Genomic DNA, 11,977 nt, shown 5'->3' with positions numbered 1-11,977 from the left:
TATTTTATCTTGCATGGATGTAAAATCCCTGTACTCCAGTGTTCTTAGGAATGAAACTTTAGAGGTATATAAAGAAGCATTAGATAACCGAAAAGAGAAGAACACAATACCTACAGGAAATATTAAACATGATAGAAAACAGGTATTTTACATTTGGAAACAAAAGACACAAGCAGAATGATGGCCCAGCGAAATGAGGTATGCATTTTGCAAGCACATATCTGGGCAAACTGGAAGAAATGTTACTGAGTAAACTAGACAAGAAATATTTAGAATATGTAAGATATGTGGAGGACTGTGGCAAAGTGGTGAGTGATACAGGTGAGTGCAGAGCTGAGCAGATTAATCACAGTGTGACAGAAATATAATGAGTTCTGGTTGTAAATCTCCCTCCCGACCTGTGAGGGCGCTAAGTAGCGAAAGGCCAAGTCTTTGGACGGGCTGGCCTGACAGTTCATTTCCATGGTCGGGAAGTCGGTCTGCCTGGAAGAAGGTGAGACTCTGGTGCAGGAACATATTGACCCGGAAGGTAAACTATGTAGCAGCTGCAAGTAATAGAGACAGCTGCAATCATTTACCAAGGGGTTATGCATGAAAGCATAAAGAGGACGAAGAATCGTAAATCTTTTACTTCACTTGGTTTGTGTTATAAACTGAAAGGACCGCGAGAGTCGCAGAGAAAAGCATACTAGAAATACTTGTGATTGTTTTGTTTGTTTGTTCGTAGACGGCCATATACGAATCCGGAGCTGTTGCCACAAAACCGGATCAACACTGCACTAGTCACAGAAAACAACCTGTTATCACCCACCACGAGCACTACTGCACACACCCAGGACCTGTGACTGTGTTTAGTATGATTGTGGAATGGATAAAGTGTTTATTGTTTTGGGCTGCAACCCGTTATTATTAGCTCTGTGCATTACACATTGGTGTGTATTGCCGGGGCTTATTCTTTTGGTCACGAGACCCGGATTAAAAATTAAACCTTTTCCAAACCAAATTACAATTGTCTGTGATCATTCCTGCACTGCATCACCTCTACACCTGTTCACCGTCAGCAGCCACTTTGCTACACACAGACAATTGCTTTCAGGTGCAAGGGTGTTTTATTAATTAAAGACAAAATGTCCAGAGCCCGAAGGCAAACACCAGTAAATAATAAAATGTTGGAGTGATACAGTGGCATGTATCACTAGTAATTGTAATCCCCGGGTTTGACCCACAACCAAAAGTCCAGGTTTTACACACACCAACACTAAACACAAAAAACAAACACAAGTGTAGTGATATTACGTTCTAGTGGTGCATGTTCTCCGTGAAATGCTGGGGTGAAAGTGATGTCCGGGTTGATGCTGACTTGCGCTACAGCTCCACATCGTGCTACTGGTAGTCTACTGAGACAAACAACATTTACAGCCGACACTAACAAGCACTCACGGTTTTCAGTACAACACAGTATTCCTTCAAGGTCAAATTCAACCATTTACAAAGGAACAGATTACTTTGCTACGCCCCTATTTTATACCCTCCCTCACGACCCCTTGGTTAACGAGCGCATCCACTTCTCCATTCCACGGATGCCACGCAGTTTTCCATCCGGGTCATTGAGTTTGGGTACCGTAGCTCTGCCCCTTTTTAGCCGGCAAACTGCCATCTACCCACGGGAACAAAGTGTCATGCCTTTTAGTCCAGGGTACTCTGTTCCCTTTACCTAGTGCTCTCTCAGGGAGGGAGGGAGATCACCAAGCGTCATTCGATCTCTGTCACAAGGACATGTTTAGAATATGGACTGTGTTTGGGTGCCCAGCCCCGTGCGTATTTTGTGTTTTATGTTGTATCTAGCGTGTTATTTTTTGGTGTGCACTGGTTCTTTTATGTGAAGTATTTTGTTTGTTTAAACCTTTTATTTATAATAAACCGGTGCAACAGCACATTCACTCACCAAACTGTGTCCTGTCTCTTCTGGGTGTAAAGTCACCACATAAGCCATCCGGGTCACAGGACACATGCAGAATATGAAACTGGAAAAGTGATTAAAATAGCAAATAACATCCAGCTTAACATTTCAGCGGATCTATGGTGGACAAAATGTGAAATAGAATTCTTAGATACCTTGGTTAAACTTGATCAAGGATCTATTAAAACAGATCTTTAATGGAAACCTACTGATATGCATCAGTGTCACCTGCACATCCGATCCATACTAAAAGAACCATCCCTAAAAGAGTGGGTATAAGAATCGAATTAATCTGTTCTGATAAAAATTACTATACAAAACAGAGAAGGAACTGAAAATAAATCTTAAACACACGGGACATAAAAAAACAGGTTATTGAGAGAGAGAGAGAGAATTAAAAAGAGTCGACAAACTCTTTGAACCACTTAAGTATAATAAAAGAGAAAAGAAGGTTGAAAGAATACCATCAATAATTACATATTTTAAATTATTACTCATTTAAAAAAAAAGTTTGGAAGCATTTACATATACTTCATAATTCAGACTAAGAAAAAAAATGAAATTCAAGTGAAATTGCAAATAGAGAAAATAGATATTCAGTAATAAGAAACTCATCGTGCAAAACTTATATATCTTGTTAATGGTATATTTTGCAAAAAAATGTAACAAAATAAAACCTGTAGGAGAGACAGGTACAACATTCTAATAATAACCTTTATTTTTATATAGCACTTTTCACAGTGGACCACCATCACAAAGCGCTTTACAAGATACAAGACTAGGGTGTGTGAACTATGCATCAGCTGCAGAGTCACTTACAAGATGGTCTCACCCAAAAGACGGAGCACAAGGAGGTTAAGTGACTTGCTTGGGGTCACACAATGAGTCAGTGGCTGAGCTGGGATTTGAACCGGGTACCTACTGGTTACAAGCCCGTTTCTTTAATCACTGGAAACAGCCTCCCATTATATACAAGAATACAGAATCATCTCTCAAACATAACAAATAAAAAGAAGTAAATTAACCAATAGTTCAACACTTCACAAAAAAATGAACACAACATGAATGACTGACAATTCGTAGTTTTAGAAAAAGTAAAATGAGATAATGTACAATACAGAAGAAAAAAGGAAAATAAATGGATACATAGACTCAATACCACAATACCTGAAATAAAAAGGAATAGTAGATTGTTACATCACAGAAAAAGACATCATAAACACATAAATAGATTTAAATAGAAATGTCAGTGTAGTTACCATGGCATCGAAAGCCTCCAAGTACCAACTTGAAAGCCCTAATGGTGAAAGACCTATAAGCAACAGATTAATTTAACCCTATTCATTAATCTTTTCTGCACAAACAACGATCCCTTGTCCAAGACATGCATGTAAACAAGTCAAACTTATATAGTCAAGTCAACTTTTTACACATATATCTTTAAAGTCTCGTTCAAAGCTCTTTTCAAAACGTCTGCTCTATAGTACTTGGGTTTGAGATCTGTCTTCTTAATCACAGCAGGAAGAGCAATAAAAAAGTGCTCTAGATTTTCTGTTCCGTACCACATCAAGGATTGTTATTGCTGTGCTATCTGTTTGAGAATGTGGGTAATAACCCTTACAGTATCAGTGTACTAGAGTCGCCATTTTGAAAAGCGCTTTCAAACAGACTTTAAACTTATACGAGTAAAAAGTTGTCAGGATGTTAATGAAAAGAACAATGACACTTACGTTATTTAAATAGTTGTAGCAACACGTGGGGAAATATAACATTATATTTTTCTGAACCCCGCTACTTACTATTTAAGTGTGTGCTTGTCAAGCCTGCCACCAGCTGAGCAGAGGTTATTAATGTTGATAATCGTATCCATTTATAAAGGAGGGCGACGGTGAAATTTAACCTGCTCCAGCCGGTTTATAAAATCCACTGTGGACTCTTGAGAAGAATCACGCTGTGTGCAAATGTGTGAGGCTCGAATCAAGTATTCAAGGAATACAAGCAATCTGAGTGTCCATTTGAAATGACACCAACAGATCGACAGCATATCATCGACATCACATTAGGTCAGCAAATGAAGGTATGATAATGCCATATGCACAACCTACGTGAGAAACATTAAATCATTAAAAACTATGTGCAACATGTGTGTGCACTTGCAAAGCATTACCTGTGCATCCCAGGGACCAGTCTCTACTGACAGTGTTCTCCACAGTACAGAGAAGTGCACTCAAACCAGGACATGGAGACCACTTAGTGTTTCTCAAGAAAAAACTTAAAATATAAAAGAACTCCATTGTTTTAAGAAGAATCTGCATTAGAGAACTGCTTTTTTGTCAGATTCAGAAGTTTTGAAAAACTAATAAGTACAAAACTCTATCACCCTGCTCGCTAAGTAAATACCATTATAAGTTGTAGTTATTTCAGTCATGTAACAGGCACATTGGTGTGCTTGTCAGAAAATGAAAACACTATTCAAGATTTAAAAATTGTGTACAAATTATACTGTTTTTTTTTTTTTTTCACAAGCAAACCCACAACCGAGCTGTTACCACATTAACAGCAATACTAAAAGGTTAACGGATTTATACGAATCCAAATAATAAACACTATTCAAACAATAATCACAATAAAAATAATCGTTCTCAGTTGGTTGTCACTTGTAGCCTCTCTCAAGTCAGCACCAATCTTACTTCTGATACGAACGAGTCCTGTAAAGATTATGAATGGCATTTCTGACCTGAACACATCGTATCCCAAATCAAAACGTTAGACAATTCGATCCCGTTGTCCAGCTTCCATCTGGTGTATCTGGGTATCCATCAGTGCATTTTTTTTCGCTGCAGTCACAGCAACCTGCTATCTTGCGAACTACTACTATGAGACTAGATATGAGGGCAACTAAATGTTGACTTCCCAACAAAGATGCTGCCTTTTTTATCTGCAAGTCTGGGTAACTGACATTTGTTTCACTGTCATCATGAAGCCAGATTAAGTCTTTCTTCCACTGCGCTCTATACTTTCATCTTAAGTCATTTTTCATAACTTCTTTCTTTATCATTATTGATTTAAACACTTTGGCTTATTGGTGCAGTTGGTTGCTTAGTTGTAAAAAAATCTCAGATTCTGACTGTACAACAAATACAACATGCAACTAGAACGTTAGGATGGGGGTGGAGGGTGGTTATGTTTTTAAAAATGGGTTTGTAAATTTTTTAAAACATTTTTTTTAGCTTTTTGGCACACTGACCCATTTTCCTGAGTTCATAAAATGGAAGCCATGTGGACTATACTATATACACTATACAGCTAAAAAATGTTACCGGCCCAGTTGGGCCTGTGGTGCTTCATAACTACCGGCCAAACTGCAATCACTACCGGCCCAGGACCACCGGGCCACGGTTAACGTCGAACCCTGTTAAGTTGCTAGTTGATTCAGCTTTTCCTGCATATTCATCTGCTGACTGGAGCACTGCCTTCACATCAGTTTCTGTTCTCATTTTCTTCTTTTTTAAGTCTTCAACCTCATCCATCTGAAATGTCCTTTTCATGCCCACAATTTTCTTCTGTTTCAATCGTTTTTGCTCATTCAGAAAGGCATGATGTTTCTGTCCGGCTCCTACAGCTGACATCAAGAGCTTTTGTCATCTCTACATGTCTAACTCCTCCAACAGCTTCAACATGATCAGCAATGACTCTCTGTGCCACCAGTGATTTGCTCCTGGAGATTTTCCACAACTAATTATTTATGTTGGTATGTAAATGTAATTATTAGGCTAAATAGGTTGGAAAAGCTGGAGCTCTTCTAACCAATAGAGGATTAGTTCTGTGGTAGTTTAACGTATAACCACATTGCAGTGTCTTAGACATGTTGCATTTTTCTACTCTGAGCATCAACAATTTACTCAAAGCATCCACTAGTGTTTTCTACAACAACCTGACTTGCATAAAGAAGGAAAAACATTGAGTGAAATAGAGCTATTGGTTTTTCCTTCTTTAATGCAAGTTCAGTGCACAGTACTGCAGTCTGTAGTGGAGCGGAGCGCAACCTTACCCTGAAAATAAAAATACCAAAAAAAAAAAAAAAAAGCTTTAATGTAGTGGTGATGGTGCGCGCGAAGGCAAAACTGAGGGCAGAACTCAGAACTGAGGGCTGGAGCTGTTACTTAAAAAAAGTCAAAATGTTGGGTATTAATTTCCCAGAACAGTTTATATGTTTGTTTGGTTTTTTTTGCCTGGGCCAGTGGGCCTCAGAAATGTCCCCGGCCTCACCGCCCTCGGGATGGGCCTGTGTGTGTATATACAATTATTTTATTTAAATATTATTAGATGAAGCAAACTGTTTTCAGTACAATGAATGTAACTGTCTGTACCAGTTAACAAATGGAATCAAATAATTTTATATTTAAAGAACTTACTCGTTCATTCAGCTACGCCGGTCTCCTCTCCTTCAGATAAAAATAAATAAATAAATTAATTAATTAAAAATATTGAAAGAAAACAAAACCCGCCCCTCTCTCGCCTACCATTAACGCTCCCTCAGTAAGATCAATTCCGAGAAGCTCTTCGGGATTGGCCACTAACCTGTACGACCCCTAGAAGAATTGAGGATTATCTCTGATGCAAGACTCCGTCAAATATTTTTTTGTCAGGCGCATTTTTATACTGAGGTACCGTTCTGTGTTTATTTATTATTATTATTATTATTATTATTATTATTATTATTATTATAATATTATTATTAATAATTATAATAATAATAATAATAATAATAAATGTGGTGATATATAAAAACAGGAGATGCATTTATGTATTTAAACAAGCACACAGATAATAGCTTTATTCATTTTATCAAAAATGAAAGCTGATCTGTCAGTTAATAGAATAACTAGGACACGTTGGTTCATTTATAGAATAGCCGATTCCTTTATAAAGTTGCAAATGGCTAATAATAGTTTTTATTGCTGTTATGTATAATACAAACACACAGGTTATTACACTAATACATTTAAATTCGAGTGTTAACTTTCCAGATACCGTTTGGAATCTTAATAATTTCTCTACCATTCAAATAAATGAAAACCATTCTCTGCTATTCTCACGTCTCAAGGTAGATTTCACCAGGCCTCCACACAAGTACTGTCTGCAGGAAAATGACACAGCGCAGCTGCAACAAATCTGTGTGCTGTTTCACAGTAAATACGATTGCATGGGTGCATGTTAAATACGTTGTTCCACGTGACTTCAGTTTAACAGTATTTTGTTTCAGCCTTATCAATCGTGGGAAACCACTGAAGCTACAATTGAATAAGTGCTTCTACAGAAACTACAATATTATCCCTGGGTGAATGTTTGCTACATTCTACCAGAGTCCAGCTTTCTGTGCACTAGTACATCAGAAACTAGATTGATGACTTTCCAGTTAGTTTACATTCCCCATTATAGTACCAGGCAGGCAAAGCACAGCTTAAATGACTGATTTTATTGTATTCTAAACTCTTTTCAGAATATTGTAAACTAACACAGGCAACAAGAAGAAGCAATTATATTGTAATGTCAAACTAAACAGGATTGTGGGACTCTGTATCTCTGTCTGTCTGCCTGTCTGTCTGTATCTAGTATAACAAAACTGTAATTCTTCATATCCAGGCAACTGAATACGTGTGTAATAGGGCAGAGGCCCTGCACAAGCAAAATATGTGTTTGTTGATTACAAGTTTAATTGTATAATTTTTCAGTTGTTTTATTGGATCATTGAAAAGAGTGTAATGTGGACAGGTGGTGAATGATTTATTTCTTGTCCAATCACCTCTGGCCACACCCTATATAAAAGTAAATTAAATGTTTGCGTGTGGCGAGCACATGGAGAGAGCAGGGTTGAGAGAAGGGCTGAGAGCAGGGCTGAAAGAACATGGAGAGAGCAGGGCTGGGAACAGGTTTGAAAGCAGTGCTGAGAGTAGGGTTGACAGTAGGGTTGAGATCAGGGCTGAGAGCACATGGAGAGAGCATGGCTGAAAGCAGGACTGAGAGAAGGGTTAAGCACAGGGTTGAGAGCACATGGAGAGAGCAGGGCAGAGAGCAGGGCTGAGAAGGGTTGAGAGAAGGGCTGAGAGAAGGGCTGAGAGCAGGGTCGAGAGCACATGGAGAGAGCAGTGCTGAGAGCAGGGTTGAGAGTAGGATTTAGATCAGGGTTGAGAGCACATGGAGAGAGCAGGGTTGAGAGGAGATTTGATAGCAGGGCTGAGAAGGGTTGAGAGACAGGCTGAGAGCAGGGTTGAGAGCACATGCAATGCTGAGAGCAGGGATGAGAGTACTGTTGAGATCAGGGCTGAGAGCACATGAAGAGAGCAGGGCTGAGAGAAGGGTTGAGCACAGGGCTGAGAGCACATGAAGAGAGCAGGGCTGAGAGAAGGGTTGAGCACAGGGTTGAGAGCACATGTAGAGAGCAGGGCTGAGCGAACATGGAGAGTGCAGGGCTGAGAAGGGTTGAGAGCAGGGTTGAGAGTAGGGCTGAGAGCAGGGATGAGAGAAGGGTTGAGAGAAGGGTTGAGAGCAGGGCTGAGAGAAGGGCTGAGAGAAGGGCTGAGAGCACATGAAGAGAGCAGGGCTGAGAACACAGTTGAGAGAAGGGCTGAAAGCACATGGAGAGCAGGGTTGAGAGAAGAATTGAGAGCAGGTTTGAGAGCAGGGCTGAGAGCACATGGAGAGAGCAAGGCTGAGAGCAGGGCTGAGAGCAGGGCTGAGAGCACATGGACAGAGCAGGGTGGAGATCATTGCTGAGAGCAAGGTTGAGAGCAGGGCTGAGAGCACATGGAGAGAGCAGGATTGAGAGAAGGGCTGAGAGCAGGGCTGAGAGCACATGGAAAGAACAGGGTTGAGAGCAGGGCTGAGAGCACATGGAGAGAGCAGGACGGCTCAGAGCAGGGCTGAGAAGGGTTAAGAGCAGGGTTGAAAGAAGGACTGAGAACAAGGTTGAGAGAAGGGCTGAGAGCAGGGTTGAGAGCACATGGAGAGAGCAGGGTTGAGAGAAGGGCTGAGAGCAGGTTTGAGAGCACATGAAGAGAGCAGGGTTGAGAGCACATGGAGAGAGCAGGGCTGAGAGTAGGGTTGACAGCAGGGTGACACAAGAACACAGATATTATTTTCCCGGTGCTGCATAACGTGCAAACAAAATGCAGTAAATATGTCTCCAAAGAGTGGTGTTTGGATTTTTTTAAATATCTGAATATTTTACAATATGATAGCTTTGAACATTTTGTGCAGCTTCACAGACTTGATGCTACATTAAATCCAACGATGAACTGCTTTTAAAAAAACATTGAATCCTAAATAACATTCATAGTTTAACTTCTTTTTCTTCTTCTTCTTCTTCTGATTATTATAATTATTATTCATAGCTTAGAGTACATGTAGTCTATACAGTTACCAGATGAACATTCACTCTAAGTAATGCTTTGTACTTGGGTTCAGGCTGACAAAACTATAATAAATATAGGGGTATTTATTATTAGTAAAAAAAAAATTGTATTAACTGGGGAAATTATTGTTTAAATGCAGCATCAATGAACGCTTAGTTACAAAGCTGCCTCTGCGATGTCTCTGCTCCGTCTGTCTCTGTTTGGCAGCTGGGCATCACCTCAGCTCCTCCTCCCTGTGGTAGCTCACTTCATCAAATCCTTGAACACAAGCAGTTTCTCGGAAAAGCGCTTTTTTAAAACCAAGACTACAGCAGCAACGACAAAAACCTTCCTAACTTCAAAGGCTCTCTAAACGTTAAGTGGGAATTACCTTTTGTAATTTTTGTTTATCTTGCTTAATCTGCATTGATTGTTGGTGTATTCGTCGTGATGGGTATAACTGCAGGCTCGGAGACCTTGCTCGTGGAGGCCTGTGGTGGCTTAGCAGTGGTGGCCTGTGCGCGCGCAGCTTCAAAATACGTCATGGGATTGTGGCTCGATAGGCGTGACATTTGAGACGGAAATAAAATCAAGAGAAGCACGCGATCTTGTGCAGACCAACTGGAGAAAAGAAGAGTGAGGAATGCAACAAGTTTAAACTCATTCCATTTGTTCAATAAAAAATGTGTTTATAAAAATGCACAACAGCAAAACCGTATATTATATATATATATATATATATATATATATATATATATATATATATATATATACACACACACATTAGCAATTTGAAGCATGACTAAATTGATTAATTGTAATTGATAGGAAAACATTTTAAACTCTGGCAATTGTGTTCGCCAAAGGGAAAATCATCAGCAATGGCCACTATATTGCTTGGGTGAGAAAAGATGAGCAATGTTTTCAATGTAATGATACACAACGCATCAAACTGCCTAAAAACATGCATAATTCTTAAATGATCTTTCTAGAGAGAGTGGACAGAGCCATGCAACATGAAGAATAACTGTCATTAACAGTTCTGTTCAAAGTTGTCCCCACCTCTCCAGCCTCAGGTACAGTCGTTGCTGTTCCCACCTCTTCAGCCTCAGGTACAGTTGTTGCAATGATTTCCAATGTCACCTTATTGTACATCCATCTTTGTCTGTGTGAGATTTTCCAAAGTGCTAACACAGATGATGGCTGCTTTGGAAAAATCAACATCTTACTTCTGGGGGATTTGCTACAGCTTCCACCTGTCCATCAGAATCCACGTTATATGCCAGTTACCCAAGAGGAAGAGAAAAAGAAAGAGGAGATATTTCTGGCTACAAAAAACAAATGATCAAACACATGAAAGACTTAAATGACAAAGATGTAAGCTCAACCTGCATCATGCCTACTGTAGATGCCTGTAACCAGATCCAGACTGCCGTGCTTTGTCGTATGCCTGGAGAGGACATTCATCTTATGGACTGTGGACTGCCCTTGTAACTTCCAGAGAAATGTGCTGAAAAAAATGAATGCCTACAAGGCTGACTGCAGTCATACAGCTGGACTGGAAACTACCATATGAGTCAAAATAGGCTGCAAACTGGTGCTTCGCAAGAACATTGACATTGCCACTGGTCTCATATTTGGGTCAATAGGGAAGCTTCAAGCTGTTTCCTACTATTTGTAAAACACAAGTATGGTCAAAACCATAACCATCAAATTTAACAATGGAGTCATCCATACCTTTCAATGTTTACGCTCAAAGTTTGAAACCATGGAGTCTACATTGTTCGAGAGCAGTTCCGAGTCATTGGTGCTCATGCAATCACCATACACAAATGCCAGGGTATGTTTTCCTTCGCTTGGTTTTGGGTTAGAAACTGGAAGGATTGTGAGAGACGCAGAGAAAGCATATTGGAAATATTTGTGAGTGTTTTTGTTTGGTTGTCTGTGTCTGTCTAGTATCTGTCTGTTTTCTGATTATAGCACTAGACAGCTAAACACAAATCCGGAGCTATCGCCAAGGGCCAGCACAAACCGGATCAACACTACACTTCGGTCACAATTAACATTGTTATCACTGTCGTCACAAGTGAAGCATGTATTATATTGTACTGCAGCACAAGCACTGAGAGCACTCACTTTGGACTGGTGATGGTGTGCGTGTCTAAGTGTGTGTGTTTAAATACTGTGCGTAGTATTTACGGGACTGCAACCCTTTTTCAATACTAAGCAATACACATTTCACCTGTACTTTGTTGTCTGTTGGTTTCTTTGGATTATTGCACTAGCACCGCACCTGCTGTACATCTGTTCACTATCATCAGACACTTTGCCACACCATCTTATCAACTTTTTGACCCCACATACATTAAGGTACCTCAAACTGCAGTTGCAGAGTACAATAGGCTCAGAGGGATTTATTGCCTTAAGTTGATAAGCGTGAAGGAGACCAACACGCACAAGGGACACAAGGTAAAAGATTGAGTGCATTTCATGACCAACTATCTTCCATTATCATACAACAAGGACAGAGTGTTACTTCAGGACACTATGTGTCTCTTCTTGCTGTGGGTGACATGGTGACATGGGTATGGCGTTTTATGAAGCAATCTAATGCTTTACAAAT

Source organism: Polyodon spathula, chromosome 16 (genome assembly GCF_017654505.1).
Source record: "Polyodon spathula isolate WHYD16114869_AA chromosome 16, ASM1765450v1, whole genome shotgun sequence".
Classification (NCBI taxonomy): Eukaryota; Metazoa; Chordata; class Actinopteri; order Acipenseriformes; family Polyodontidae; genus Polyodon; species Polyodon spathula.
Note: the sequence above shows the minus strand (reverse complement) of the source record.